Source organism: Notamacropus eugenii, chromosome 4, assembly GCF_028372415.1.
Source record: "Notamacropus eugenii isolate mMacEug1 chromosome 4, mMacEug1.pri_v2, whole genome shotgun sequence".
NCBI classification, from domain to species: domain Eukaryota; kingdom Metazoa; phylum Chordata; class Mammalia; order Diprotodontia; family Macropodidae; genus Notamacropus; species Notamacropus eugenii.
Window position 1 is genome coordinate 239,052,845 of NC_092875.1, and position 11,248 is coordinate 239,064,092.

The following is an 11,248-nucleotide window of genomic DNA, read 5'->3' on the forward strand; positions in this document are numbered from 1 at the left end:
TTCCTGTTCCAGAGCCTATGACCTCTTTTGCCTTTCCCATAATTTCCTGTTGGCTTTCTGAAAGAATGCTTCCAGCATTTGTATAACAGAGAATACTGACACCCTGATCCCAACGATTTATCATCTTTTTCTGTTCAAGGTGTCAGGCCTTTCACTTCTCACTGACAGCTCAATAAGATACACTCCCCCACCTCTTCCCCATCCCCATATAACTAAGGTATTGAATTTTCCAATTCAAGAAGTTTACTACATTTTGTCTCAGCCATATCATATCAGCCATATCTCATCCATATCAATAGAGACGACTCCCATCAATATTAAGATAAGTGGAGACATTCTCTTAATGGCAGAGAATTGACAAAGTTGAATTATACCAACTGGAACCTCCAACTTCATTAACTTGGTCGCTTATTCTAGTTCATTGGTAATTTACTTTTTACAATGAGTATCAGCCAAATCAGTTGAACTCTCCTGTCAGCTACACATAAATACAGTCTGTGCTGCAAAATCCATATGTAGTTTTTTTTAAATTTTGTTTTCACCTTTCAAGAAAAAAAGGAACAGCCTGTATCATTGATGCTGAAAATCTTTATTGGAGCAAGCGGCACACTGTGACTGAATAAGGAGAACAGAGCAACACTGGTGCACTAATTAGAGTTTTGCCACAAGTGATTGTCATAACTATCATTAACCCTCATCTACCAGGTTGTGGGCAGAGGTCTATTTCAGGGGCATCTGATGGGATCAGGAAAGGATGATTGGCAAACAGGCTATTTAAGGCATACTGCAGCTTCTGAAGTTTCATTTTAAAATATTATTAATAGGCAGTATTAATAGAAATATTGTATCAGCGGGTTAAATTTATGAAATGGGGTAAGACCATTGTAAGACAATTGTCTTAGTTAGTCTTGGAGTAGACAACAGATGTCACACTTTGGTGATGCTAACTCAGTATACTGATCTGGAGTTCATAGGTGCCTTACTAAGCAAGGAATTTAACCCTTTAATCCCATAGCTTCCCAGTGATCTTAGCAGCTGAAAGTCCAACTGTGGCTTGCCAAAGCTAAGAGGCCATTTTCACATTGTTGAAGTACAGAATGTCCAGGCTCTCAGGAAATACCAGTTTTTCTGATGAAAGCTCCATGACAGCTGAAATTATCTTGTGATTTAAAATAATGTCCCCTCTCTCTATTCCCTAGTGATGACTCATTTTAGCTTCTGTTAGAAGATGCTTAGGAAGGAATGTTAATGCAACAGCCAGAAAGAAAGATTAGATTGATTTTATCTTTCTCTTGTTGCATGGATCACAGCAAGTTATAATATTGATTTTAGCCAGATTTATAGGATAAAAAATTTAGGAAGACTCCCAGTGAAACTTGCCTATTGCTTCACATACCTGCAAGGATCACTATACACACATAAATGTGCCATAACTAATCATTTTGTACTCCTCCCAACTCTCGTATTTTATATCTTTCCTCTCTTTTCTTCCTTTATCCTCTTGTCTCCTCCTTTAATCTCAATTTTTATTTATAAGTTCCATTGCATAACCTAGTCTCCACTCTAGAACCCACTTGTCTCCTTTCAAAGCTCAGATCAAATGGTACCTCCTATGTAAAGTTCTGCCTCATCTCTCTACTTGCTAGTTATTCCTTTCCCTTCCCCCAAACATTTCATATTTGTGTAATGCATGACTTAAAGGTCTCTTTGCATTAAACTCTGCTTATTGCTGGAGATGGATTATTTAGTGTTCCACACCAGCACAATGGGTTGAGTTAGTGAGAAGTAGAGAGAAGGAACGTCTTGGGTTTCTGGCTTCTGGCTTTGGGAGAGAAGGAGCAAGGTTCCAAACTCTTTTCGGGTGCCTGAAAAGAGACAAAGATTATTTAAAATAAGCTGATGTGTAGAAGGCTGCCACTCTCTATCCTCCTCCTATTCTCATCTTGCTACACTAGAATTGTTAGGGAATTCTCCCTTGGATGAGATTTGGAATCTCTCATGGTTGGATAATCTCGCTCCCAAAGGGAGAGCTCTTTTACTCTGTGTTGTCTGGTACATAGTTGCATGTGTATATTTCTCTGATTTCTGCTTTCTGTTTGGAAAAATGGGCTTATTTTGCCATTTTCTATGTGTCTTTATTGTGGAACTTGCATTTGGTGGAATGGAGTCAAACTTTCAGGAAACATCTTGGGGCATTGCTTTCTTGTTAAGGGATAGTGATCAGGAGTTCAGCTTGAACCTAATTTTAGTCTCATGCCCTCCCTTTTAGGAGAGTAGAATGGGCAGCCTCTGGTCCAAACCTTTCTTCTCCTTCTGGAAGGAATCAAAATGTCCCTTGGGGAAGTTGGGGAAGGGAAAAGAAACTGTTGAGATATCTCTTCTTCCCTCTCTAGAACCCATTTTGAGATTGACCCATGTGTACACACATACCCTACATGGATAAAACAAAACAGTGCCACGCACATAACCTACATTTACTTTTTAAATGCTTATATGAGTATATGTTATTTTTATCATTACAATGTGAACTCCTTGTGGTCAGGGACAGTTTAATTTTTTTTCTTTGAATTCCTAGCATCTATCACAGTACCTAATGCATACAGTAGATGCTTAATAAATGACATTTGATTGATTGGTGTCATTATTAATGTTATTGCAGAACCACTCTCACAGATATTTGAAACACTTTGTAAAACAGGTGCCACAGGATTTAATTTTCTGTGAGTACTCTAGTCTGTCAATTACATATCTGAGATAGCCTTCTATTTCTGGAAAAATTCTAGAAAATGTTATTAAAGGGAAGGTTGGTGGACACAGAAAAGGATGTAGTAATCACTGAAAGCTAGTGTTGCTTTATTGCATTAAAATAATACCTACATAATCTTTGCTGAGTATGCTTTATATGTACCATCTCATTTCAGTCTCACAATTGCCTTGTGAAGTAGATACAAGAGGGATTATTATACCCATTTTACAGATAAGGAAACTGAGACTCATAGACATGCAATTCATCAGTGGTCACACAACTAGTTACTCTTACAGATGAGATTATAACTCAGGTTTTATGTCAAAGTCCTGAACAATGTTTTTCATTTTCCCCCTATTGCTCTCCTTTCTTGCACTAATGCTTGAATTGATGTCTCTAAGTATCAGCATACATAATGACCTGGTTTGTCATATTTATCAATTTCTTTGTAGAATTTTTGCACTCCACAACTCACAACAGATGTTGACTCATAATCTATAATTAGCTTCCCTGTGGTCTTTTTGCTTGCGCTCTTTCAGAGTACTTCAGGACAAAATGAAGAACTGTTCCAATAAATGATATTTCTTGTTGCCTTTAGAGACAGGGTTACATAAATTTCTTTGTTTTTCTTTCGATCAAAATGATGTTTATTAAGAATATACTGTTGTAGCTAGGTGGAACAGTAGATAGAGCACCAGCCCTGGAGTCAGAAAGACCTGAGTTCAAATCAATACTGTGTGAACCTGGGCAAATCACTTAACCCTGACTGCCTCACAACAACAATAACAACAACAAAGAAGAACTTATTCCATACAGGCACTGTGCTAGATGCTTGAGATAGAAAGACAAAGATAAAATAGTCCCTGCCCTCAAGGAGCTTACATGTCTTAGAGAAAACATGTAAATATAAAATCATATGCCAGTTTTTACCACCACCACCCCCCCCAAATGGAGGGGGGGTGGGGTTTAGACATGAGGAATCAGAAAAATCCCCAAATAGGAGGCAGAATTTAAGCTGAACTTTTAAGGAAACTTGGGACTTGTGGAGGGATAGATGAAAAAGAAGCACATTTCAAATATATCACCCTTTCTGGATTCATTTTCCCAACTCCCAAGAGAAAGTTTACATTTATTCTTTTATTATTTTTTTTGTTTTGTAAATTTGATTTTATTTTTTAAATTTTATTTATTTTAAATTTTCAACATTCATTTCTACAAAATTTTGAGTTACAAATTTTCTCTCCATATCTCCCCCTCCTCACTTCATAACACCTTGCATTCTTATTGCCCCTTCCACTAATGTGCCCTCACTACTAACACTCCTCCCTTCCCTTATCTCCATCTTCTCTCTTGTCCTGTAGGGCAAGATAAATTTCTATACCCCATTACATGTATTTCCTATTTCCCAGTTGTACGCAAAAACAATTCTCAACATTTGTTCCTAAAACTTTGAGTTCCAACTTCTCTTCCTTCCTCCTTCCCCACCCATTTCTACTGAGAAGGCAAACAATTCAGTATAGGCCATATATGTGTGGTTTTGCAAATGAATTCCATGATAGTCATATTGTGTAAGACTAACTACATTTCCCTCCATCCTATCCTGCCCCCATTTCTTCTGTTCTCTCTTTTGACCTTGTCCCTCCCCAAGAGTGTTTACTTCTAATTGCTCCCTCCTCCCACTTTTCCTCTTTTCCATCATTCCCTCCACCCTGCTTATACTGTTCTCCCCTGTTTTCCTGAAGTGTAAGATACATTTTCATACCAAATTGAGTGTGCATGTTATTCCTTCCTTGAATCAAATGTGATGAAAGTAAGCCTCACTTTTCCCCTCTTACCTCTCCCTTTTTCCCCACTATTGGAAAAACTTTTTCTTGCCTCTTCTATGAGATAATTTTCCCCATTCCATTTCTCCCTTTCTCCTCTCAATATATTCCTCTCTCACCCCTTAATTTTATTTTTTTAGATATAATCCCTTCCTATTCAACTCACCTTGTGCTCTCTCTCTCTCTCTCTGTCTCTCTGTCTCTCTCTCTCTCTCTCTCTCTCTCTCTCTCTGTGTATATAATCCTTCCAACTACCCAGATACTGAGAAAAGTTTCAAGACTTACAAATATTATCTTTCCATGTAGTAATGTAAACAGTTCAACTTTAGTAAGTCCCTTGTGATTTCTCCTTCCTGTTCATCTTTTCATGCTTCTCTTGATTCTTGTGTTTGAAAGTCAAATTCTCTTTTCAGCTCTGGTCTTTTCATCAAGAATGTTTGAAAGTGGTAAGGCCAAGATGGTGGAGTAGAAAGACACATATACTCGAGCACTTCCCCCACAGCCCACAAAATTCCTGTAAAATATGGCTCTCAACAAATTCTAGAGCAGCAGAAGCCACAGAACAGCAGAGTGAAAGAGGGTTCCAGACAAAAGTAACCTGGAAGGCCAACAGGAAGGGTCGAACTCACAGGACACTGAGTGGAGTGGAGCCTAGCCCTGGCTGTGTGGCACCAGGAGGAACAGGACCTGAACAGACCTCTAGGGCAGAATTTCCAGCAGGGAGGGTCCCAGATCCCTCAACCCACAAGCAACAAACAAAGCTCCAAAGATCAGTGTGGGAGGGCTTTCTCAGCTGGGTGAGAGGGGAGCAGGATCTCCCCAGCACTGGTCCCAGGTGGCAACAGAGGTGGTGGCAGCAGCAGCAGCAGTAGCAGGGTATGGCAGGCAGCTACTATGGTTGTGGAAGCAGCCTTGGTCCATTGTCTAGGAAACTCAGCTTAAAGCCTCTGGGGGAATTGAGTAACTGATCTGCACCTCAACCCTTGGTGGCAGCCCCACCCCCACCCAAAGCTCCTAGGGGAATTGAGCAGCTGATCTGAATCTCAGCCTTGAGTATGGTACTGGGGGGAGGAGGAGCACTAGAACCCTCCTCTTGACAAAGGATTCAAAAGTCAAGTAAATGGCTGGGAAAATGCCCAAAAAGGGGGAAAAATAAGACCATAGAAGGTTACTTTCTTGGTGAACAGGCGTCTCCTTCTATCCTTTCAGGTGAGAAACAAGAAGGCATACTATCAGAGGAAGTCAAGGTTTCTGCCTCCAGTACCTCCAAAATGAATATGAAATGGGTTCAAGCCAAAGAAGAGCTTGAAAAGTGAGTCAGCAGCTTATTAGGAGAATCAAAAAAATGCTGAGGAAAATAACACCTTTAAAAATAGGATAACTCAGTTGGAAAAAGAGGTCCAAAAAGTCAATGAGGAGAAGGAGGCTTTAAAAAGCAGAATTAGCCAAATGGAAAAGAAGGTTCAAAAGCTCACTGAACAAAATAGTTCTTTAAAAGAGAGACTGGAAAGCTAATAAGGTAAACCAAAAAGTTAAAAAACAAAACAAAAAGATTGAAAAAATAGAAGATAATATGAAATATCTCATTGGAAAAACAACTGACCTGGAAAATAGACCCAGGAGAGGCAGTTTAAAAATTGTGAGACTACCTGAAAGCTATGATCAAAAAGAAAGCCTAGACATTATCTTTCATGAAATTATCAAGGAAAACTGTCCTGATATTCTAGAACCAGAGTGCAAAATAAATATTGAAAAAATCCACCAATCACCTCCTGAAAGAGACTCAAAAAAATGAAACTCCTAAGAATATTGTGGCCAAATTTCAGAGTTCCCAGGTTAAGGAGAAAATATTGCAAGCAGCTAGAAAGAAACAATTCAAGTATTGTGGAAATATAATCAGGATAACACAGCATCTGGCAGCTTCTACATTAAAGGATGGAAGGGCCTCAAATAGCATATTCCAGAAGTCAAAGGAACTAGGACTAAAACCAAGAATCACCTACCCAGCAAAACTGAGTATAATACATCAAGGGAAAAAGTGGTCATTCAATGATGTAGAAGACTTTCAAGCATTCATGATGAACAGACCAGAACTGAATAGAAAATCTGACTTTCAAACACAAGAATCAAGAGAAGCATGAAAAGGTAAACAGGAAAGAAAAATCATAAAGGACTTTCTAAAGCTGAACTGTTTACATTCCTGCAAGGAAAGATAATATTTGTAACTTTTGAGACTTTTCTCAGTATTTGGGTAGAAGGTGGGATTACACGCGCGCACACACACACACACACACACACACACACACACACAGTGCAGGTTGAGTTGAATGAGAAGAGAAGATATGCATTAAAAATAAAATAAAATTAAGGGGTGAAAGAGGAAAATATTGGGAGGAGAAAGGGAGAAATGGAATGAGACAGGCTATCACTCATAAAAGAGATAAGAAAAATCTTGTTTAGTGGAGGAGAAAAGGGAGGAGGTCAGAGGGGAAAAATAAAGCTTACTCTCTTCAAATATGGCTTAAGGAGGGAATAACATGCTCACTAAGTTTGGTGTGAAAATCTGTCTTATACTAAAAGAAAGAAGGGGAGAAGAGGACAAGTGGGGTGAGGGTGATGATAGAAGGAAAGGAAAATGGGAGAAGGGAGTAACTAGAAGTAAACACTTTTGGGAAAGGACAAGATTAAATGAGAGAAAAGATAAAAGGCAGGGGACAGGGTAGGATGGAGGGCAATATATTTGTCTTACCCAGTGTGACTATTATGGAAGTCTTTTGCAAAATGACACACACACACACACACACACACACACACACATATCCTGTATTGGATTGTTTGCCTTCTCAGTGGGGATGAGTAGGGAGGGAGAGAGGTTGTAATTCAAAGTATTAGAAACGAATGTTGAGCATTATTATTCTATATAACTGGGAAATAAGACATACAGGTAGTGGGGAATAGAAATTTTATCTTTCCCTACAAGAAAAGAGAGAAGATGGGGATAAGGGAAGTGTAGTGTGTGATAGAAGGGAAGGTACATTGAGGGAAGGGGTAATCAAAATGGAAGGTATTATGGGGTGGGGGATGGGAGAGATGGGAAGAAAAATTGGAACTCAAAATTTTGTGGAAATGAATGTCAAAATCTATAAATAAATGAATAAATAAAAATATATTTTTAAAAAATGCTTGAAAGTCCTCTATTTCATTGAATGACCCTCTTATTTTCCCCTGAAATATTATACTCAGTTTTGCTGGGTAAGTGATTCTTGACTTTAATCCTTGTTCTTTTGACTTCTGGAATATCATATTCCAAGCCCCTTGGTCAATTAATGTAGAAGCTGCTAGATTTTGTGTTATCATGATTGTAGTTCCTCAATACTCAAATTGTTTCTTTCTAGCTCTTTGCAATATTTTCTCCTTGACCTGGGAACTCTGGATTGGACTACAATATTCCTAGGAGTTTCTCTTTTTGGATCTCTTACAGGAAGTGATTGGTAGATTCTTTCAATATTTAATTAGCCCTCTGGTTCTAGAATATCAGGGCAGTTTTCCCTGATAATTTAATGAAAGATGATGTCTAGGCTCTTTTTTTGATCATGGCTTTCAGGTAGTCCCATAATTTTTAAATTGTCTCTCCTGAATCTATTTTCCAGGTCAGTTGTTTTTCCAATGAAATATTTCATATTACCTTCCATTTTTTTTTTAATTCTTTTGGTTTTGTTTTGTAATTTCTTGGTTTCTCATAAAGTCATTAGCTTCCATCTGTTCCATTCTAACTTTTAAAAGACTATTTTGCTCAGTGAACTTTTGAACCTCCTTTTTCATTTGGCTAATTCTGCTTTTTAAAGCATTCTTCTCTTCATTGGCTTTTTGGATCTCTTTTGCCAATTGAGTTAGCCTATTTTTAAAGGTTTTTTTTTTTTCTTCAGCATTTTTTTGGGGTCTCCTTTAGCAAGCTGTTGACCCACTTTTCATGATTTTCTTGCATTGATCTCATTTCTTTTCCCAATTTCTCCTCCACCTCTCTTACTTGATTTTCAAAGTCCTTTTTGAGGTCTTCCATGGCCTGGGACCACTGCATATTTATTTTCGAGATTTTGGATGCAGAAGCCTTGACTTTTATGTCTTCCCCTGATGATAAACATTGTTCTTCCTCATCCGAAAGGATGGGAGAAAATACTTATTCACCAAGAAAGTAATCTTCTATTGTCTTTTATCCTCCTTTTTTGGGCATTTTTCCAACCACTTACTTGACTTTTGGGTCCTTTGTCAAGAGTAGGGTATACTCTTGGGATCTGTAAGATCTCAATTCCTCCAAGGCAGCACAATCAAGGGAGAGGAGTTTATTCCCCAACTGGGCTCATGACTGAAGTTCAGATCAGCTCTTTAATTCCCCCAGGGGCTTTAGACAGGGGGCAGGGCCATCACTCAGGGCTGAGGTTCAGATCAGCTGTTCAATTCCCCCCAGGGATTTAAGCTGAGCCCTCTAACAATGGAACAGTGGATACTGGCTGCTGCTCTGCAGCTGCCTGGGGCCAGGGCTAGGGGAAGACCCTGCTCCCTTGTAACAGAGGTGAAAAAATTCTCTCACTGACTTTTGAAGTTGTGTTTGGTGTCTGTAGGTTGAGGAATCTGGGAACCACAGCTGCTGCCGGGGATTCTTCCACTGAGGCCTGCTCTGGCCCTGCTCCTTCTGGCACCATGTGGCCAACGCTGGGCTGTATTCTGTGTCCAGTGTGACAGACCTTTCCCGTTGGCCTTCCAGGTTGCCCTGGGCTGGAAATCTCCTCTATTCCATCATTGTGTGGCTTCTGCTACTCTAGAAATTGTTGAGAGTCTTTCTTTACAGGTTATTTTATGGACTGTGGGGGAAGAGCTAGAGTATGTGTGTCTTTCTACTCTGCCATCTTGTCTCTGTCTCACATTTATTCTTTTTTGAGCTCTATCAATGGATTAACCTTGATAGGGTCAATCTTCTGTTACTACTGTTCATCACACTTCACTGACATCCAGTACACTCTTAAAAGCAACTGTCTTTCCTATCCAATATCAATCAGCCCATTAATTTCAATGGGTTTTTATATAAGTATATTTACTGAGAAGGTATAGCTTGGACAAAAAGTAAAAACATGAGAAAAAAGTCCCAAAATCATCAAATTGGGCCACTCTATCTCTTTTATTAGGTTCTTTGGAGAGAGAATGTTTAAGTATCCACTTTAAGTAGTAGATACAAAGTCCCATCCCTGTGTGGAATATACAGTCCCTTCTACTTATACACAAAGTCCCTTAGGAGAGTAGGTTCAAATTTGGAATAAATATAGCTGATAAACCAACCACTCCCTTGTTTGCAGAACATGAAAGGAGAATTAACAGCTTGATAAAAGAGGCACCAAAAATGCTGAAGGAAATAACACCTTATAAGTGACACATTAAAAATGACACCCTAAAACTAGACACCCTAGAACTTTCAAAATGGTAGAAGTGGCACAAAAATTCACTGAAGAAAAGAACTCCTTAAAAGCAGAATTTGTCAAAGTGGAAAAGAGCTGTAAAAAACTCATTGAAGAAAATAATTTCTTAAAGATTAGGCGTGGGCAAGTGGAAACTATTGAATCTTTGAGACATCAAAAAACAATAAAACAAAGTCAAAATAATGATAAAAATAAGAAAATATGAAATACCTCATTGGACATACAACTGACCTGAAAAATAGATCATGAGGAGATAATTAAAAAATTTATTAGGTTCCCTGTAAGCTATAGTCAAAGAAAGAGTCTAGATATCAAATTTCAAGAAATTGTCAAGGGTACCTACCTTGATTTCCCAGAACCAGAAGATAAAATAGATATTGAAGGAACCCATCAATCACTTCATGAAAGAGATTCCAAAATGAAAACTCCCAGGAATATTATAGCCAAATTACATAGCTTCTAGCCAAAGAGAAAATAATTCAACCAGCCAGAAAGAAATCATCCAAATATTATGAAGCCATAGTCAGGATCACACAAGATTTAGCAGCTCCTACATTCAAGGTGTGAAGGGCTTGGAATATGATATTCTGTAAGCAAAGGAGCTAGGATTATAACCAAGAATTATCTACTTGGCAAAGCTGAATATAATTCTTCAGAGGAAAAAATGAATATTTAATGAAATAGAGGACATCCAAGCATTCCTGACAGAAGGCTCAGAGACAAATACATTTTTGATATGCAAGCCTAAAACTCAAGAGAAGCATAAAAAGGTAAACATAAAAGAATAGCAATAAGAGACTCAATAAAATTAAACCACTTACTTTTCTGTGTGGAAGCATGATATATACAACTCCTAAGAGCTTTATCATTGTTAGGGAAGTTAGAAGGAGTCTAAATAGATAGAGGGCACAGGGGAGCATAGATTATGTTGGGAAGATCTCAAAAAATGAATGGGTGAGAAAGAGGTATGCATTGGGAAAAGGGGAAGGGAGAGAAAAAATGGGGGAAATTATCTCACATGAAAGACTTACATAAGGAACAGCTTATGTACAGTATTATGTATTACAACTGAGACAAAAATTGGAGGATTGGCAACAATTGAACCTCATCTTTGTCTGAATTTTTTTAAAAATGGAATACACACATAACTATCTGGTTAGATACAGAAATCTATCTTAATTGGAAAGTAGGAGGAGAAAGGATTAAAAAAA

At 38.3% G+C, this 11,248-nt stretch overlaps 1 pseudogene; it reads right to left on the reverse strand.

Annotated features, from left to right (window-relative positions):
• The window catches only part of LOC140502460 (probable E3 ubiquitin-protein ligase TRIML1 pseudogene), a 57,579-nt pseudogene extending 48,310 nt beyond the window's left edge, over positions 1-9,269 (reverse strand).
• Positions 9,270-11,248: the final 1,979 nt, after the last annotated feature.